Raw genomic sequence first — 21,990 nt, 5'->3', positions numbered from 1 at the left:
TGTGTTTATTGCCTGAGTAATTAACTCGTCAACATAGCAACCTCGAAGGCAATATGATGGCCAGACTTGCACTTATATGAACAATAGTGTTTAACTCGACTGCAATTGAACCTTACATACATGTACTTACTCGTCTTAACAACTGCCTACGCGCTCCAACTAATCATCAATTAACTAACGGATATATAGCTAAAACTTAACACTTTCAGGGCTAGAGTTTAAAAAACGACATGTTTTGTAAAATTCTCAAAATACTATCACAACATTTGGTTGGTGGCTTAAAAAGACGCCAGTTGTTCACTCGGTTAAAATTAAGAACAATTGATCCTAAAAAAAGTAAGGACAATTACGACATATTGAGTCTAGTCGTCAGGCCACGTGGTATGGTAAGTAAAGTCAACACGATAAGTTGGACCATCCAGCGCTCGAGCCAATCTTAGTAGCAAGGACACACATTTATAACAAGTAGCAAGGACACACATTCAGTCGATCGACATACACAGACACAGAACGTATATGTCATATGTGCAATGTGGACAGAAAACACACAATAGCAAGCCAAATAGCGCACACAAACCACACCATCGGATGGCAGTCGGTCAATGATGAATGCATATGATAGGAACGGCACCTCCGTCATCAATCCTGGCTCTTCCAGCAGGATGGGAATCTTGCAGCCTTGCCCATTTCTTCTATGTGTCCCATTTCTTGGTATTGGTTTTCTGGTTTGTTGTGTATAAGATTGGGTTTATTTTTATGTTTGTTAATTGCTTCTTTCAACTCAACAGGGATCAATTCGCCATTGAACTCGAGCTCCTTCAATTTTGGAAGGTTGTCAATGCCTGACAGACTCCCCACCGTGCCCCTTGTGAAGGACCAGATGATTTTCTCGAGCTTAGGAGCAGATCCGCTGGCGAACTCTATCTTGGTGATGGTAGAACCATCGACAATAAGAAGGTTGAGACTTGGGAACTCATCTTTGTTGAACTTAATCCGGCTTTCAACACAAGCTTCCTCCTTCAGGACTAGGCAGCGCATATATCGTATCTTGGCGAACATTTTCAGGTCATCTTCGCTCAGTTTGGTACTACAAAGAGTCACATTGGGAACTTTCTCAGCCTTGTCAAATAATGAAAGCTTGTTGTTGTTGTTGTTCAACTCGACTTCCTTCAGTTCTGGAAGGGCTTCGACCCCAGAAAGAGATTGTATGACATCGGTTGAGCATAAAGTGATCTTCTCCAGCTTAAGGGCCCCACCTTCAAACAAGATGTCAGTCATGTTAGAGCCCTCAACAAGAAAGCACTTGAGATTTTTGAATTTGTCATTCTCAAAGGTGAGCTTGTTGTCGATGTATGCTTTGTCTCGTAGCCTGAGACAAACTATATTGGGAAGTTTGTTGAGGACCTTCAGATCATCCTGCTTCAGTCGGGTTCCAGTTAGAGTTATCTTCGCAAGTTGCAAGAAGTCGTTATATTTGGTCAGCACTTGAAGAAGTTGCCCCTTTTTTGTGGTTCCAGTAATGCTTAGGCTCTCAAGAAGAAGCTTGGGAGGTTGTTTATAATATTGGAGAATAGTACTTGGAAAATCTTCGTTGGAAGGATCTTGCTTAGTCATGGGAAGAGTGATTGACAGAGACTTGAGGCACTCATGCAAGTCACTGATAGCTCGAAGCAAATTCCTAATGAGTTTGTCATTGTCTCCAATAACCACACCAAGCTTCCTTAGTTGCCACAGCTTTCCAATATCTTTCAAAACTTGATGATTCTGTGCCTTGACATTGGACAATACCTCCATATTTAACATTTTTCCGATCTTCTCAGGAACGTAAGATATTTCAGTACTGCCTGCCCTTGGCACAGGTGTCCAGCCAGCAAACGCTTCACCTTCAGGAGTAGGACATTTACTATTGCAGACTCGGGCACATGGGTGTCCCGAATATCCAATACTTCCAGCTCACGGAGGTTGTTGATTTCACTAGGCAGCTATTTAACATCTGTTCCCCTTAGACTCAGATACTTGAGAAGTACCATTGTTCTGCAGATGTCCTTGAGGTACCGCTGGTTCTTACAACCGAAGCATTTACATCCTTCTAGATCTAGCACCTTGATAATGGATACTCGAAATGATTCTTCATAGAGCTTTTCGAAGAATCTGTTGATTTTATCAGAGCGACGGATTCGAAGATTGTTGAAAATGGAGAAGTGGCGAGCCAAGTAATGTGACAACCGTGTTTCTATAATGCGCTGTTTTCTGGCGATCTTGGTTATGAATCCATGAACTACATCACCTATTACACAACTCTTCACCTGTCCGGTTGCACCAATATCAACAGGATAAACACGCCACCGTTTAATTAGCGCATCAAAACATCGATTGGCATGTCGAACAGAACTCACCCAGTCTTGCTTGGTGATCAACCCCTCTACAACCCACCGTCCTATCAAGGTTGACTGCCTGATGTGTTGTCGTCGAGGGAAAATTGCTAGGTATAGCAAGCAGGACATGTATTCCTTAGGAAGGTCACTGTAAGAGAACATGAACATCTTCTTAGCAATGATATTGCCGTCGAATGAGTTGTGCCCAGATGTGGGTGAAGCTTGAGGTACCGGCTGCAGGGCTTTGTGCAACTTGCTTAGCTCTTCATGGCTCCTCTTCGGGTTGGCGTGCAAAGCATGAATGAAGATCTTCATGCAGAATTCTTGTTGCTTACACTTGTGCAAGATGTCAATATAAATCTTCGGGTTATCTTCAAGCATGTGGTTTTTTTGTAAGCTCAAGTGCAGTATCACAGTAGAGGCCAAGAAGACAATAGTCTATAGGCTCCTGCACTGGCCAAAAATATTCTTTGGCTCGTGCTATCTTATCTTTGAATGTCAACATCAGTGCACCAGTTATACGACCAAACATGCTGAAAGCATTTTTGGTCTCCTCCCATCTAGATACCCAGTCATCATCAAGTTTGAGGATAACAAGGATCTGGCCATCTTGGCTCATCAAACGATCTCCAATTTTGTCCATGATTCCTTTGATCTGGAGCTGGTCTTGCATCGTGCACTCTATTTCCCGAATCTTTGCTATGGTTTCTTTAGTTAGAGCATGTTGAATACAATGCTGACTTTGTATATCATCAACTATATCTATTTTCTTCACGGATTTGTCTTCCTGCAGATCAACTGGACTTGGTTTCTTCGTGGATTTGTCTTCCTGCAGCTCAGCACATGGTTTGTGCACGGATTTCTCCTGAAGGACCTTGCGGATCATTTCTTTGATTTGATCCTCGACCAATATAATGGTGCTAGTGGTGCTGACGGCGCTGGCTTGCTCTTGGATCTATGGGCGCTTCTTGGTGGTCACCTGGGGGAACACCTCCCTTAGGATCTGTTCATAATGGGCTTCATTGAGACGAATTCCCTTTCCTTCATCTTCTTCCATATGCCCTTTAAGCTTCTTGGATGTTCCCTTGATGATAGCCTCGTGTGTGATTGTGTCTTCCTTCCTTTCTAGATCTCTGATTGTGTCTTCCTTCCTTTCTAGGTCTTGTTTGGTAGCAGGCGCACCTTCAGTTGGCTTGTGCTTGAGATGCCACAGCGCTTGGAGGAGTACGCCTAAGGGTTTATCTTTAACGGATTCTGGCAGACCCAGCGGGTCTTCTGTTGGAAATATGCCCTAGAGGCAATAATAAAAGTGTTATTATTATATTTCTTTGTTCATGATAATAGTCTTTTATTCATGCTATAACTGTATTATCTGGAAATCGTAATACACGTGTGAATACATAGACCACAATATGTCCCTAGTAAGCCTCTAGTTGACTAGCTCGTTGTGATCAACAGATAGTCATGATTTCCTAGCTATGGACATTGGATGTCCTTGATAACGGGATCACATCATTAGGAGAATGATGTGATGGACAAGACCCAATCCTAAGCATAGCACAAAGGTCGGTTAGTTCGTTTGCTAGAGCTTTTCCAATGTCAAGTATCTCTTCCTTCGACCATGAGATCGTGTAACTCCTGGATACCGTAGGAATGCTTTGGGTGTATCAAACGTCACAACGTAACTGGGTGACTATAAAGGTGCACTACAGGTATCTTCGAAAGTGTCTATTTGGTTGACACGGATCGAGACTGGGATTTGTCACTCCGTATGACGGAGAGGTATCTCTGGGCCCAATCGGTAATGCATCATCATAATGAGCTCAAGGTGACCAAGGTGATTGGCCACGGGATCATGCATTACGGTACGAGTAAAGTGACTTGCCGGTAACGAGACTGAACAAGGTATTGGGATACCGACGATCGAGTCTCGGGAAAGTAACGTACCGATTGACAAAGGGAATTGTATACGGGGTTTGATCGAATCCTCGACATCGTGGTTCATCCGATGACTTCATCGAGGAGCTTGTGGGAGCCAACATGGGTATCCATATCCCGCTGTTGGTTATTGACCGGAGAGTCTCGGTCATGTCTGCATGTCTCCCGAACCCGTAGGGTCTACACAATTAAGGTTCGGTGACGCTAGGGTCATCAGGAAGACAAGCATGTTATTACCGAATGCTGTTCGTAGTCCCGGATGAGATCCCGGACGTCACGAGGAGTTCCGGAATGGTCTGGAGGTAAAGTTTTATATATGGGAAGTTGTTAAACGGTCCCCGGAAAGTTTCGGGGTCATACCGGTATTGTACCGGGACCACCAGAAAGGTTCCGGGGGTCCACCGGGAGGGACTACCCCTCCCGGGGGGGCCACTTGGGCTGCGTAGGGATAGCAACCAGCCCCTAGTGGGCTTGGCGTAGGGTTGGGGGGGAAACCCTAAAGGGGGCGCACCCCCTTGCTTGGGGGGCAAGCCCCCCCCCCTTGGCCGCCCCCCCCTAGGGTTTTCCCTAGAGGGCCGGCCCCCCTTGCCCCTTCCCCTATATATAGAGGGGTGAGGGGAGGGCTGCAACACACCACAACTCAAGGCGCAGCCCTTCCCCTCCCCAACACCTCTCCTCCTCCGTACGTGCTTGGCGAAGCTCTGTCGGAGTACTGCTGCACCAACTACACCACGCCGTCGTGCTGCCATTGGAGCTGCCTTCCTCAACCTCTCCTTCCACCTTGCTGGATCAAGACGGAGGAGACGTCTCCCGTCCCGTACGTGTGTTGAACGCGGAGGTGCTGTCCGTTCAGCACTTGGACATCGGTGATCCGAATCACGTTCGAGTACGACTCCATCATCACCATCCCCTTGGCAAGCTTCCGCTCGTGATCTACAAGTGGTATGTAGATGCAAACTCTCTCCCTTGACTCGTTGCTTAGATGAACTCATAGATGGATCTTGGTGAAACCGTAGGAAAAATTTTAATTTTCTGCAACGTTCCCCAACAGTGGCATCATGAGCTAGGTCTATGCGTAGTTCTCTTTGCACGAGTAGAACACAATTTTGTTGTGGGCGTGGATCTTGCCAACTTGCTTGCCTCTACTAGTCTTTTCTTGCTTCAGCGGTATTTTGGGATGAAGCGGCCCGGACCAACCTTACACGTACGCTTACGTGAGACCGGTTCCACCAATTAACATGCACTAGTTGCATAAGGTGGCTGGCGGGTGTCTGTCTCTCCCACTTTAGTTGGAGCGGATTCGATGAAAAGGGCCCTTATGAAGGGTAAATAGAAGTTGACAAAATCACGTTGTGGTTATTCGTAGGTAAGAAAACGTTCTTGCTAGAACCCAATTGCAGCCACGTAAAAGATGCAACAACAATTAGAGGACGTCTAACTTGTTTTTGCAGCGATTGATCATGTGATGTGATTTGGCCAGAAGTTGTGATGAATAATGAATTGTGACGTATGAGATCATGTTCTTGTAATAGGATTCACGACTTGCATGTCGATGAGTATGACAACCGGCAGGAGCCATAGGAGTTGTCTTTATTTTTGTATGACCTGCGTGTCATTGAAGAACGCCATGTAACTTACTTTACTTTATTGCTAAACGCGTTAGTCATAGAAGTAGAAGTAGTCGTTGGCGTGACAACTTCATGAAGACACGATGATGGAGATCATGATGATGGAGATCATGGTGTCATGCCGGTGACAAGATGATCATGGAGCCCCGAAGATGGAGATCAAAGGAGCTATATGATATTGGCCATATCATGTCACTACTTTATATAATTGCATGTGATGTTTATTATGTTTTATGCATCTTGTTTACTTAGGACGACGGTAGTAAATAAGATGATCCCTTACAAAATTTCAAGAAGTGTTCTCCCCTAACTGTGCACCGTTGCTACAGTTCGTCGCTTCTAAGCACCACGTGATGATCGGGTGTGATGGATTCTTACGTTCACATACAACGGGTGTAAGACAGTTTTACACAGCGAAAACACTTAGGGTTAACTTGACGAGCCTAGCATGTGCAGACATGGCCTCGGAACACGGAGACCGAAAGGTCGAACACGAGTCGTATGGAAGATACGATCAACATGAAGATGTTCACCGACAATGACTAGTCCGTCTCACGTGATGATCGGACACGGGCTAGTCGACTCGGATCGTGTAACACTTAGATGACTAGAGGGATGTCTAATCTAAGTGGGAGTTCATAATGGCTATATTGCTTGTAAAACATTCCGCGGAATCCTTCATACCACTTCGTATCTTCCATTCCATCCGACCTATGAGCCAAGTCTAGTCTACTTAAAATTAGATGGCCAAAAATTAGGAAGATTGAAAATTTATAGATACATGTTGGAAATTTACATAATAATTTTGTTGATTAATCATTTGAGACATTTGAACCCACAATATGAGCTTACCTAAACTCTTAAAGTTAAAGCACCCTCAGCTCGCGAGCCCAGCGAGCTAGCTTGAACTTGAGAACGGAGCTAATTAAGTTCTTTGTCCACCACAATATTAACTGTCAACTGTTAAGGCACCGGCCCTTCATGATAATATACGAGGTAGGGGACTCAGTGTGGGTCTTTCTTAAAGGAAGTAGTCAGCCAGACTGTAAAACGGATTTTCAGAACATGGGGGCAACACAACACTTTATTTTGAACTGCTCCAAAAAAGTGTTTAAAAGATTTGAAAAAAATGAATTTTTTTACTTGAGAATGCATGCATGTGGTCTAAGCACCTGTAAATTTTGGCCCCTAAACAACAAAAAACAAGCCCCTAATTTTCATGTATTTTGTCTTTTTTTGTATCTTTTACATGTAAGCTGTACTACCTCTGTTCCCAAATATAAGTCCTTTAGAGATTTCCGTATAGACTACATATGGAGTAAAATGAGTAAATTTACACTCTAAAACATGTTTATATACGGAGTAAAATGAGTGAATTTACATACGTAGTGGAATCTTTAAAAAGAACGGAGAGACTATATTGATAAGATTTTGGCCTAATATTCTGCACTTGTATATGTTCATGCACGCAAAAATTTGAAAACTTTCGAGCCGTACAAATCTTCTTTTTTGAACTTCAAAATAAAGTGCTCCGTTGCGCCCGTGCTCAAATGTCAATTTTCGGCCAGACTGGTCCTAGATTAGCATATACTCCGATAACATCTTTAATTTGATTCTTTGATTCTTATCGAACCAACAATAATCAGGTCACCTTTAATTTGATTCTTTGGTTTTAGTTAAAGTTATTCCCTCCAAACTTGTATATCTCGCACAAGTCACTGCTCCAGGGTGGAATCGGGAACATAGCCAAACACTGAAGTGGCCATGCACAGCGGCAAGTACTTCTAACCTCTTCGCGATAATGCTGCGAACTGATCCAGGGTTCATTTTTCACTAGCAATGCTCTCCATGGATCTTAGCCAATGCCTTAAAGTGCACATGCACTTCTTAGGACGTAATGCTCGGTAAGCTAGAGGTAATTTCAATCGGTTTTCAATCGGATATTCTACTAGCCCGTCGATTCTCTTTATATAATGAAGATGCAGGTCAAAAGTGTCTTTCTCAAATGAGCTTGGTGAACAGTAAAATCGAATAAAATACAAAAAATCCAACTTTTTTTGGGAGAAACATTCACAAAAGTTCTAAGTGCCTGCAAAAATTCGTCATGAAATCATATTCCTGTAAGACGTGGCAAAAAAACAAATTCAGTACTTCAAAATGCTTTTGAAAGTACCATTTTCAGAGTACCGATTTTTTTCGCCACACCTTCTAGGAATGTCATTTCTTGACGAATTTTTGCAAGCACTTAAAACTTTTGTCAATGTTTCTTGCAAAAAAAGTTGAATTTTTTTTTCAATTTTACTGGTCACCCGAGCTCATTTAAGCTCGGGAGCAGAAACTCCGCGTCCAATGCACAGTAACCATTGCACAGTAACCATGCTATCCATATATTTGGCAAACGCCATAGAAAGTAACATCATGCCTCGGTTGACACCTTTGTTGAGAGTCAAACATATATTTAGCAAACTTTTGTCAAGTCACGACAGAAGAGAAAAACATCCACGTAACTCCTTTCTCTCAATACGAGGTGAGAGTTATGGTGCTTCAAAGGGAACATAATAAAGCTGCAGGCCCTGATGGCTTTCCCGCATAATTATATCACAATTTCTGAGATGTCATCGTGTCTGACCTATTGGTGTTGTTCAATAGTCTTCACGCCGATCAACTTGACCTATCCAGCCTTAATTTTGGTAAGATTGTTTTGTTGGAATATAGACTCACATGTTTCCTAAATGTCCGCTTCAAAATTTTCATGGAAGTGGCTAATAGTATGCTCAACATGGTTAGTGGCCATGCCGTCCGGTCATCTCAAATACTCCCTCCGTTCCTAAATATAAGTCTTTGTAGAGAAACTTACTATGGAACACATATGGATGTATCTAGATGCATTTTAGAATATAGATTCACTCATTTTGCTCCGTATGTGGTCCATAGTGAAATCTCTCCAAAGACTTATATTTAGGAACGGAGGGAGTAGCTTTTATGCGAAGAATGAATATGTGCGATGAAGTAGTAATCACAAATGTTACCATTCATGAGATGCAGTAAAAAAACATGAGTGGAGTAGTTTTCAAGATTGACTTTGAGAAGGCTTGTGAGAGCATCTATAGTAGAGCACCCCGAACCTGCCTCAAACACCCGGGTGGCCCGTCCGGTCACAATAATGTGACCTAGACGGGCGCCTCAGTCATGCCTCAAACGCCCGTGTTGATCGGCACCCCTCATATCAGGCCCAAATACCGGGCGGATATGGGGGCGACCGGACGCGTCCGCCACATCGGACCTGACCCATGCTCGCCCACCCGACCCAATATACATTCTTCCCCATTCACTCGTCGGAGTAAACCCTAGACAGTTCACTCCACGCTCTCCCCCCGCCCACTCCCTGAAGGAAATATGCCCTAGAAGCAATAATAAAGTTATTATTTATTTCCTTATATCATGATAAATGTTTATTATTCATGCTAGAATTGTATTAACCGGAAACATAATACATGTGTGAATACATAGACAAACATAGTGTCACTAGTATGCCTCTACTTGACTAGCTCGTTGAATCAAAGATGGTTGAGTTTCCTAGCCATAGACATGAGTTGTCATTTGATTAACGGGATCACATCATTAGAATAATGATGTGATTGACATGACCCATTCCGTTAGCCTAGCACTTGATCGTTTAGTATGTTGCTATTGCTTTCTTCATGACTTATACATGTTCCTGTAACTATGAGATTATGCAACTCCCGTTTACCGGAGGAACACTTTGGGTGCTACCAAACGTCACAACGTAACTGGGTGATTATAAAGGAGTACTACAGGTGTCTCCAAAAGTACATGTTGGGTTGGCGTATTTCGAGATTAGGTTTTGTCACTCCAATTGTCGGAGAGTATCTCTAGGCCCACTCAGTAATGCACATCACTATAAGCCTTGCAAGCATTGTAACTAGTGAGTTAGTTGCGGGATGATGTATTACGGAACGAGTAAAGAGACTTGCCGGTAACGAGATTGAACTAGGTATTGAGATACCGACGATCGAATCTCGGGCAAGTAACATACCGATGACAAAGGGAACAACGTATGTTCTTATGCGGTTTGACCGATAAAGATCTTCGTAGAATATATAGGAGACAATGTGAGCATCCAGGTTCCGCTATTGGTTATTGACCGAGAATAGTTCTAGGTCATGTCTACATAGTTCTCGAACCCGTAGGCTCCGCACGCTTAAGGTTTCGATGACAGTTATATTATGACTTTATGAGTTTTGATGTACCGAAGGAGTTCGGAGTCTCGGATGAGATCAGGGACATGACGAGGAGTCTCGAAATGGTCGAGACGTAAAGATCGATATATTGGACGACTATATTCGGAATTCGGAAAGGTTCCGAGTGATTCGGGTATTTTTTGGAGTACCGGAGAGTTACGGGAATTGGTCGGGGAGTATATGGGCCTTATTGGGCTTTAGGGGAAAGAGAGAGGAGAGGTTGGGCGCCCCCCCAAGGCCTAGTCCGAATTGGACTAGGGGGAGGGGCTGCGCCCCCTCCTTCCTTCTCTTCTCTTCCCCCTTTCCTTGACTCCTACTCCTACTACTTGGAAGGGGGAATCCTACTCCCAGTGCGAGTAGGACTCCTCCTTGGCGCGCCCTCCTTGGCCGGCCGCACCTCCCCCCTCCCTCCTTTATATACAGGGGCAGGGGGGCACCCCATGACACACAAGTTGATCTTCAAGATCGTTCCTTAGCCGTGTGTGGTGCCCCCTCCACCATATTCCACCTCGGTCATATCGTCACGGAGTTTAGGCGAAGCCCTTTGCCGGTAGAACATCATCATCGTCACCATGCCGTCGTGCTGACGGAACTCATCCCCGACACTTTGCTGGATCGGAGTCCGGGGATCGTCATCGAGCTGAACGGGTGCTGAACTCGGAGATGCCGTACGTTCGGTACTTGGATCGGTCGGATCGTGAAGACGTACGACTACATCAACCGCGTTGTCATAACGCTTCCGCTTACGGTCTACGAGGGTACGTGGACACACTCTCCCCTCTCGTTGCTATGTCATCACCATGATCTTTCGTGTACGTAGGAATTTTTTTGAAATTACTACGTTTGCCAAAAGTGGCATCAGAGCCCAGATTTCATGCGTAGATGTCATATGCACGAGTAGAACACAAGTGAGTTGTGGGCGATACAGGTCATACTGCTTATCAGCATGTCATACTTTGGTTCGGCGGTATTGTGAGATGAAGCAGCCCGGACCGACATTACGCGTACGCTTACGCGAGACTGGTTTCATTGTTACGAGCACTTGTGCTTAAAGGTGGCTGGCGGGTGTCTGTCTCTCTCACTTTAGCTGAATCGAGTGTGGCTACGCCCGGTCCTTGCGAAGGTTGAAACAGCACTAACTTGACGAACTATCGTTGTGGTTTTGATGTATAGGTAAGAACGGTTCTTGCTAAGCCCGTAGTAGCCACGTAAAATTTGCAACAACAAAGTAGAGGACGTCTAACTTATTTTTGCAGGGCATGTTGTGATGTGATATGGTCAAGACGTGATGCTATATTTTATTGTGTGAGATGATCATGTTTTGTAACCGAAGTTATCGGCAACTGGCAGGAGCCATATGGTTGTCGCTTTATTGTATGAAATGCAAACGCCCTGTAATTGCTTTACTTTATCACTAAGCAGTAGCGATAGTCGTAGAAGCAATAGATGGCGTAACGACAACGATGCTATGATGGAGATCAAGGTGTCGCGCCGGTGATGATGGTGATCATGACGGTGCTTCGAAGATGGAGATCACAAGCACAAGATGATGATGGTCATATCATATCACTTATATTGATTGCATGTGATGTTTATCCTTTATGCATCTTATCTTGCTTTGATTGACGGTAGCATTTTAAGATGATCTCTCACTAAATTATCAAGAAGTGTTCTCCCTGAGTATGCACCGTTGCGAAAGTTCTTCGTGCTGAGACACCACGTGATGATCGGGTGTGATAGGCTCTATGTTCAAATACAACGGGTGCAAAATAGTTGCACACGCGGAATACTCAGGTTAAACTTGACGAGCCTAGCATATAACAGATATGGCCTTGGAACACGGAGACCGAAAGGTCGAGCGTGAATCATATAGTACATATGATCAACATATTGATGTTCACCGTTGAAACTACTCCATCTCACGTGACGATCGGACATGGTGTAGTTGATATGGATCACGTAATCACTTAGAGGATTAGAGGGATGTCTATCTAAGTGGGAGTTCTTAAGTAATATGATTAATTGACTTTAATTTATCATGAACTTAGTCCTGGTAGTATTTTGCAAATTATGTTGTAGATCAATAGCTTGCATTGTTGCTTTCATATGTTTATTTTGATATGTTCCTAGAGAAAATTGTGTTGAAAGATGTTAGTAGCAATGATGCGGATTGGATCCGTGATCTGAGGATTTGTCCTCATTGCTGCACAGAAGAATTATGTCCTTAATGCACCGCTAGGTGACAGACCGATTGCAGGAGCAGAAGCAGATGTTATGAACATTTGGCTGGCTCAATATGATGACTACTTGACAGTTTAGTGCACCATGCTTAACGGCTTAGAATCGGGACTTCAAAAACGTTTTGAACGTCATGGACCATATGAGATGTTCCAGGAATTGAAGTTAATATTTTAAGCAAATACCCGAGTTGAGAGATATGAAGTCTCCAACAAGTTCTATAGTTAAAATATGGAGGAGAATCGCTCAACTAGTGAGCATGTGCTCAGATTGTCTGGGTACTACAATCGCTTGAGTCAAGTGGGAGTTAATCTTCTAGATAAGATAGTGATTGACAGAATTCTCTAGTCACCGCCACCAAGTTAGTAGAACTTCATGATGAACTATAATGCAAGGGATGACGAAAACGATTCCCGAGCTCTTCGTGATGCTGAAATCGACGAAGGTAGAAATCAAGAAAGAGCATCAAGTGTTGATGATTGACAAGACCACTAGTTTCAAGAAAAGGGCAAAGGGAAAGAAAGGGAACTTCAAGCAGAATGGCAAGCAAGTTGTCACTCCCTCGAAGAAGCCCGCAGCTGGACCAAAGCCTGAAACTGAGTGCTTACACTGCAAAGGAAATGGTCACTGGAAGCGGAAATGCCCTGAATATTTGGTGGATAAGAAGGATGGCAAAGTGAACAATGGTATATTTGATATACAGGTTTTTGATGTGTGCCTTACTAGTGTTTATAGTAGCCCCTGAGTATTTGATACTTGTTCAGTTGCTAAGATTAGTAACTCGAAACAGGAGTTATATCAATAGAGACTAGTTGAAGGGGAAGTGACGATGAGTGTTGGAAGTGGTTCCAAGATTGATATGATCATCATCACACACTCCCTATACTTTCGGGATTAGTGTTAAACCTAAATAAATGTTATTTGGCGTTTGCGTTGAGCATGAATATGATTTGATCATGTTTATTGTGATACGGTTATTCATTTGAAGTTAAAGAATAATTGTTATTCTGTTTACATGAATAAGACCTTTGATGGTTATACACCCAATGAAAACAGTTTGTTGGATCTCGATCGTAGTGATACACATATTCATAATATTGATGCCAAAAGATGCAAAGTTAATAATGAAAGTGCAACTTATTTGTGGCACTGCCGTTTGGGTCATATCGGTGTAAAGCGCATGAAGAAACTCCATAAAGATGGATTTTTGGAATCTCTTGGTTATGAATCATTTGATGCTTGCGAACCGTGCCTTTTGGGCAAGATGACTAAAACTCCGTTCTCCGGAACAATGGAACGAGCTAGTGACTTATTGGAAATAATACATACCGATGTATGCGGTCCAATGAGTGTTGATGCTCGTGGCGGGTATCGTTATTTTCTGACCTTCACAAGATGAATTGAGCAGATATGAGTATATCTACTTAATGAAGCACAAGTCTGAAACATTTGAAAAGTTCAAAGAATTTCAGAGTGAAGTGGAGAATCATCGTAACAAGAAAATAAAGTTTCTGTAATTTGATCGCGGAGACAAATATTTGAGTTACGAGTTTGGTCTTCAATTAAAAAAATGTGGAATAGTTTCACAAACTCACGCCACCTGGAACATCACAATGTAATGGTGTGTCCGAACGTCATAATCGTACTTTACTAGATATGGTGCGATCTATGATGTCTCTTATCAGTTTACCACTATCGTTTTGGGGTTATGCATTAGAGACAGTTGCATTCACTTTAAATAGGGCACCATCGAAATCCGTTGAGACGACGCCTAATGAACTGTGGTTTGGCAAGAAACCAAAGTTATCGTTTCTTAAATTTTGGGGCTGCGATGCTTATGTGAAAAAGTTTCAACCTGATAAGCTCGAAATCAAATCAGAGAAGTGCGTCTTCATAGAATACCCAAAGGTAACTATTGGGTACACCTTCTATCACAGATCCGAAGGCAAGTTATTCGTTGCTAAAATGGATCCTTTCTAGAGAAGAAGTTTCTCTCGAAAGAAGTGAGTGGGAGGAAAGTAGAACTTGATGAGGTAATTGTACCTTCTCCCTTATTGGAAAGTAGTTCACCACAGAAATCAGTTCCAGTGATTCCTACACCAATTAGTGAGGAAGTTAATGATGATGATCATAAAACTTCAGAAAAAGTTGCTACCAAACCTCGTAGGTCTTCCAGAGTAAGATCCGCACTAGAGTGGTACGGTAATCATGTTCTGGAAGTCATGTTACTAGACCATGATGAACCTACGAACTATGAGGAAGTGATGATGAGCCCAGATTCCGCGAAATGGCTTGAGGCCATGAAATCTGAGATAGGATCCATGTATGATAACAAAGTATAGATTTTGATTGACTTGCTCGATGATCAGCAAGCCATGTTAAATAAATGGATCTTCAAAAGGAAGACAGACGTTGATAGTAGTGTTACTATCTACAAAACTTGACTTGTCGCAAAAAGGTTTTTGACAAGTTCAAGGTGTTGACTACAATGAGATTTTCTCAACTGTAGCGATGCTTAAGTCTATCCGAATCATGTTAGCAATTGCCACATTTTATGAAATCTGGCAATTGAATGTCAAAACTGCATTCTTTAATGGATTTGTTAAAGAAGAGTTGTATATGATGCAACCAGAAGGTTTTGTCAATCCTAAAGGTGCTAATAAAGTGTGCAAGCTCCAGCGATCCATTTATGGACTGGTGCAAGCATCTCAGAGTTGGAATATACGCTTTGATAAGTTGATCAAAGCATATAGTTTTGTACAGACTTACAGTGAAGCCTGTATTTACAAGAAAGTGAGTGGGAGCACTACAACATTTCTGATAAGTATATGTGAATGACATATTGTTAATCGGAAATAACGTAGAATTATTCTGCAAAGCATAAAGGAGTGTTTGAAAGGAGTTCTTTAAAAGAAAGACTTCAGTAAAGCTACTTACATATTGAGCATCAGGATCTATTGAGATAGATCAAGACGCTTCATAAGATTTTCAATGAGCACATACCTTGTCAAGATTTTGAAGTAGTTCAAAATGGAACAGTCAAAGAAAGAGTTCTTGCCTATGTTGCAAAGGTGTGAAATTGAGTAAGACTCAAATCCCGACCACGACAAAAAATAGAAAGGAGAATGAAAGTCATTCCCTATGCCTCAGCCATAGGTTCTATAAAGTATGCTATGCTATGTACCAGACCTATTGTATATCTTGCACTAAATTGGGCAAGGGAGTACAATAGTGATCTAGGAGTAGATCACTGGACATTGGTCAAGAATATCCTTAGTGAGGACTAAGGAAATATTTCTCGATTATGGAGGTGATAAAAGAGCCCGTCGTAAAGAGTTACATCGGTGCAAGGTTTTACACCGATCCAGATGACTCTAAGTCTCAATCTGGATACATATTGAAAGTGGGAGCAATTAGCTAGACTAGCTCCATACAGAGCATTGTAGACATAGAATATTTGCAAAATACATACGGCTCTGAATATGACAGACCCGTTGACTAAGCTTCTCTCATGAGCAAAACATGATCACACCTTAGTACTCTTTGGGTGTTAATCACATAGCGATGTGAACTAGATTATTGACTCTAGTAAATCCTTTGGGTGTTAGTCACATGACGATGTGATCTATGGGCGTTAATCATATACAGACATGAATATTGGTGTTAAATCACATGGCGATGTGAACTAGATTATTGACTCTAGTGCAAGTGGGAGACTGAAGGAAATATGCCCTAGAGGCAATAATAAAGTTATTATTTATTTCCTTATAACATGATAAATGTTTATTATTCATGCTAGAATTTTATTAACCGGAAACATAATACATGTGTGAATACATAGACAAACATAGTGTCACTAGTATGCCTCTACTTGACTAGCTCATTGAATCAAAGATGGTTGAGTTTCCTAGCCATAGACATGAGTTGTCATTTGATTAACGGGATCACATCATTAGGATAATGATGTGATTGACATGACCCATTCCGTTAGCCTAGCACTTGATCGTTTAGTATGTTGCTATTGCTTTCTTCATGACTTATACATGTTCCTGTAACTATGAGATTATGCAACTCCCGTTTACCGGAGGAACACTTTGGGTGCTACCAAACGTCACAACGTAACTAGGTGATTATAAAGGAGTACTACAGGTGTCTCCAAAAGTACATGTTGGGTTGGCGTATTTCGAGATTAGGTTTTGTCACTCCAATTGTCGGAGAGGTATCTCTGGGCCCACTCAGTAATGCACATCACTATAAGCCTTGCAAGCATTATAACTAATGAGTTAGTTGCGGGATGATGTATTACGGAACGAGTAAAGAGACTTGCCGGTAACGAGATTGAACTAGGTATTGAGATACCGACGATCGAATCTCGGGCAAGTAACATACCGATGACAAAGGGAACAACGTATGTTGTTATGCGGTTTGACCGATAAAGATCTTCGTAGAATATGTAGGAGCCAATATGAGCATCCAGGTTCCGCTATTGGTTATTGACCGAGAATAGTTCTAGGTCATGTCTACATAGTGCTCGAACCCGTAGGGTCCGCATGCTTAAGGTTTCGATGACAGTTATATTATGAGTTTATGAGTTTTGATGTACCGAATGAGTTCGGAGTCTCGGATGAGATCGGGGACATGACGAGGAGTCTCAAAATGGTCGAGACGTAAAGATCGATATATTGGATGACTATATTCGGAATTCGGAAAGGTTCCGAGTGATTCGGGTATTTTTTTGAGTACCGGAGAGTTACGGGAATTCGCCGGGGAGTATATGGGCCTTATTGGGCTTTAGGGGAAAGAGAGAGGAGAGGTTGGGCGCCCCCCCCAAGGCCTAGTCCGAATTGGACTAGAGGGAGGGGCTGCGCCCCCTCCTTCCTTCTCTTCTCTTCCCCCTTTACTTGACTCCTACTCCTACTACTTGGAAGGGGGGGAATCCTACTCCCGGTGGGAGTAGGACTCCTCCTTGGCGCGCCCTCCTTGGCCGGCGGCACCTCCTCCCTCCCTTCTTTATATACGGGGGCAGGGGGGCACCCCATGACACACAAGTTGATCTTCAAGATCGTTCCTTAGCCGTGTGCGGTGCCTCCCTCCACCATATTCCACCTCGGTCATATCGTCACGGAGTTTAGGCGAAGCCCTGCGCCGGTAGAAAATCATCATCTTCACCATGCCGTCGTGCTGACGGAACTCATCCCCGACACTTTGCTGGATCGGAGTTCGGGGATCGTCATCGAGCTGATCGTGTGCTAAACTCGAAGGTGTCATATGTTCGGTACTTGGATCGGTCAGATCGTGAAGACGTACGACTACATCATCCGCGTTGTCATAACGCTTCCGCTTACGGTCTACAAGGGTACGTGGACACACTCTCCCCTGTCGTTGCTATGTCATCACCATGTTCTTTCGTGTACGTAGGAATTTTTTTGAAATTACTACGTTCCCAACACTCCCCTCCGTCACCCAAGCTCACGTCCAACGTTCTTCGGCCGTCTCCGCCATGGCGGTCAGCGGATCCAGCCCTTCACCTTCAGACCCCGTCGACCCCGAGCTCATCCCACGCGGGCTCGAGGAAGTGATGGTCGTTTGGCTTGAGCTCTACCTCTCCCGGGAGGAGGCCCGTGCACGGCAGTGCTCGGCCTCCTTCCGTCGGGAATCCGTTGCGTCCCCACAAATGGCACATGGATCTGGCGCTAGGTGTGCCGTTGCTGCCTCACCAGATGCGGTGCGGTCCGTCTGGCATCCGAACGCGGCCGCGGACGCACAACCCCTCAGTTGGCTCTCGAAGACCATGGGCGCCCTATGGAGTTCTCCGACGCAAACATGGTGCGGCGTGCCCGCCGTGCGAAGCAGTGGGCGCGGGAGGCGGCGAAAGCCCTCGCGGCCGCGGAGGTCAGCGAGGCGGAGACACATTCTCCGGTGCACCATATGGTGCACGAGTCCGGCCACAGCAACCGCGTCGTCTTGCATGTGGCTGGCTCGTCCCAGGACGGATCCATCACCGATCTAACGTCCACCGACACCCAACGGGTTCCAGATGCCGACCAGGTATGGCATGGGAGATGGCAGTGCCTTCAGTCCCGTGAGCCGACTCATGTCCCATGCCCTACTCTACCTTGCTGGAGAGCGGACTAACACTCTGGGAGCGCAGCCGGCCGCCGGATATGGCCACGGTGGAATCGGGCGAGCTCGGCTTATGATCAGTTTACGTTGCATGTAATAATATGGATTGAGGTTTCTAATTTGAGGTATCCGGACGTGGAATGCATAATTTGAGGTGTGACCGGCGTGTATCTACAGACGCGTCTGGGCGCGTCCGCGGGTGTTGGAGGGGTCAGATTTGCCAAGTCCAGATGTAGATGCTTTGACAAGGTCAAATGGTCATTCCTTCAACACTCTTTAAGAATGAAAGAATTCAATGATAAATGATGCAAGTGGATCCAAAATTTTGTTACTAGAGGCAGTATGGTTGTCAAAGTCGATGATGATGCTGGCAATTTCTTTCACACAAAAAAAGGACTACATGAGGGTGACCCTGTTACTATTCTGATTGATCGTGTCAAGCATGACGTTCAAATTGCAAATGTAGTACCAAACATTGTGGATGGTGGCCTTTCTATTCTACAACATAGCGATGATACGATTCTTTCTATGCAACATGACGTGCAACTTGCTAACACCATGTTATTTTAGTATCAGGTTCCAGGATTTTTTTTTTAGTTACCCACTTGCTATTGTAGTTACTATTTTCTAGTTCCCTGTTTTTTCCATGATGTCACCTTTTCTTTTCCTTTTTTTGTGTTTGTGTAATTTTTTTTATTTTTGTGTGTATCTGTAGTTGTTTCCTTTAAGTGCGCACGTGTTCGTTTGTGTGTGTGTATGTGTGTGTGTGTGTGTGTGTGTGTGTGTGTGTGTGTGTGTGTGTCGGGCAGTGTGGGGGTGAAGACTTTCGGTGGGAGGTCCCGAGACTCACGACAGTATCAGTATGGTAGCAGGACAACAACAGTAGAGTTCTAGAACGTCGTTGAGTGTTCTTCCCTGTCCCAACCCACGTCAAGCGGCTCACAGCTTAACAACACCCCCGACAAATATAGCGGAAGAGTTCCTAAAGTGATGAGGCAGCTCAGGAGGCTTCTCTGGTGAGCGCTCGGGCTGCAGATGCAGAGAACATGTGCATGCTCTGGTATGGCCATCGAATGAGTGGAACTTTGTCGCAGACGCCGGTAATCAGAGGAGACTTCTTGCCTGGGCCAAGACAGTCGTCAACGGGGGCTTGGTCCCAGCACATACACCTGTCACACGAGGACGCATTGGCAGAGCTTGACGCGTTCCTGAAGATGGAACACTTGTTCCAAACGTGGTTTAGAACGATTGGTGCACGTCCTTCTCGATATTTGCTAGTAATAATGGACTGCTTCCTTTCTAAATTTACTTTTTACGTTGGTGGAAGAAGTTGAACCGTGTGCCGAAGCACTAAACAAAAAAGTACTGGACAAGGGTGGCTCTATGTTTTCCATTTTGTGCGCGGACCTACTAATAACACCAAATAACCTATCGATATTGGAGTGACAATAGTACATGATGGCTTGTTCTTCACACTTATGTGGGGTTAAAGGGTGCCTTTGGCGAAGCATAGAGGTTTACCAACAAGCGTGTTAATGTTCTCCTCTAATCAATAGTCTACCAACCAGTTGCACACTTGCACTAATGTGAGCAATGCTCTCCTCTCTCCGACTCCCCCCTATACATACACCGGTCCATCTTTAGAGGGTGCTTGGATATGTTTTAGTCCCATGACTAAAAGTAGTGGGACTAAAACTTGCTAGCCTCACCCATGCTTGGATCCAAATACTTAAGAGACTAAAATGAAGTTATTGAGCATTTATTATCCTCCAAACCATCCAATCCAGAACTCGCATGTGCTAAAGGAGATGAATTAAATGAGGAGAGAGAGGGCTAATACATATTTTAGTAGATTTCATGTGACTAAAAAGTTTTAGCCTCAAGACTAGTTCTAGCCTCTCTTTAGTCAGGGATGCTTGGAACTTTAGCCTCTAAAAGAGATTATTTTTAGTCAGACTAAAAATAGTCCCTTGGATCCAAGCAGGCCCTTAGGAGGTAGACAACAAGCCACATTGTTTGTTTATATAGGAGACACCACATAGACAGAGGGGATGATGAGAAGGAACACAAGGTGACATGTAAGAAAATGTGTATGGGAGTTGGAGACACCAGAACGTTAGCAAAATTTGTTTACATATGCTGAGGTAGCTGGCCGTTCAGTCTATTTCTGTTCTTCATAAGCCGCAGGACACATGCCTCCTAGTGCTACACTTTCCTGCTTGATTAGCGTTGATATGGCATCAGTTAGTTGCATTGTTAGAATTCACGGAGGGTGTAACAACGTTTTGACAATACACACATTAGTGACCTACTTGTCTCGTGCATCACCGCCAACGTCCTGGTGGCGCCGGCCCCATAGTGAGGGTTTTGAATGACTTCTTAATTAGCGAGTGCTGAACCACATTCACACGCTCCATCCAATCAGTGGGATCAAAGAGAATTTAGGACCATAATATGAAGCCATTTTCAATTTTATGTGTGGTCAGATAGACACCTATCAGTATTTGCTACCAAACTACAAATGGGACGAACTATATCTCCTATGACAGCCAGCCTCAAAACAGAACAACACCTTAAAAAGTAGTGTGCATCTGCTTACAGAGACAACATACACAACTTGATCAAGTTGGACTTTTTTCTTTCTTAGTGTCGTTTCTCAGTGAGATCATTTGCATACATGTTGAGATCCATCGCGCGCAACCAACAATGCATGCTTTGTAATTTGGGGTTTGTAGGGACTGAGATTTAATCCTTTACAAAGGATCAATACGCAGGGACCCCTCGGCCACTACATATTCTCGATTGAAGAAGTGTTCATCAGTTATTATCTACCAGGTCTTCCAATAATCATGCACACCAACTGGTTTACATGCACGATCTTATGGGCTTTGTTTTACTTATATTGCTTGCTCGCTACAGAAACAAAGTGGATGCATGCTTCATTGTGCTCCGAAAGAAAAGCGATGCTGGCCCGACAGTACGTGCAGTTCCCGTGTTTGTCGGCTTTTTTCTTGTGTTGTAACATATATATTATATATTATATTAGGTGAGAATTATAAGAGAATTTTGTAGCGACAGTGCAACTGCACAAGCGTAATCACAGTCTAAAATTGAATAGCATGGGTCCACATGGCAAAGTGGCAAGCGAAACCACTTGACACTTGATCGGTATAACTTCTAAACTTAATTTAAATGACTTGCATTCTTGGATTAATTCACGACAAGTGTTAGCTTAATGATTTCTCAAATGCTATACAACGCATAAAATGCACATGTGTGTGTTGTGAGGGAGCCAGGAATGTTGCACGAGGGGGGTAAACAGTTGGAGATTGGAGAGAGCCAAATACATATGGGGCATTTTGAGCTAACAATATAGGGGGGTTTCTAGAAGAAAATTAGCATTTGGGGAGCCATGGCCACACCTTG

At 43.7% G+C, this 21,990-nt stretch overlaps 1 pseudogene; it reads right to left on the bottom strand.

Annotated features, from left to right (window-relative positions):
- Positions 1-632: 632 nt before the first annotated feature.
- LOC119284100 lies at positions 633-18,234 on the bottom strand (annotated as a pseudogene).
- Between the last annotated feature and the right edge of the window lie 3,756 nt (positions 18,235-21,990).

The sequence above is a fragment of the Triticum dicoccoides genome, chromosome 4A (assembly GCF_002162155.2).
Source record: "Triticum dicoccoides isolate Atlit2015 ecotype Zavitan chromosome 4A, WEW_v2.0, whole genome shotgun sequence".
Taxonomy (NCBI): domain Eukaryota; kingdom Viridiplantae; phylum Streptophyta; class Magnoliopsida; order Poales; family Poaceae; genus Triticum; species Triticum dicoccoides.
This window is presented reverse-complemented; position numbering and strand designations above follow the sequence as displayed.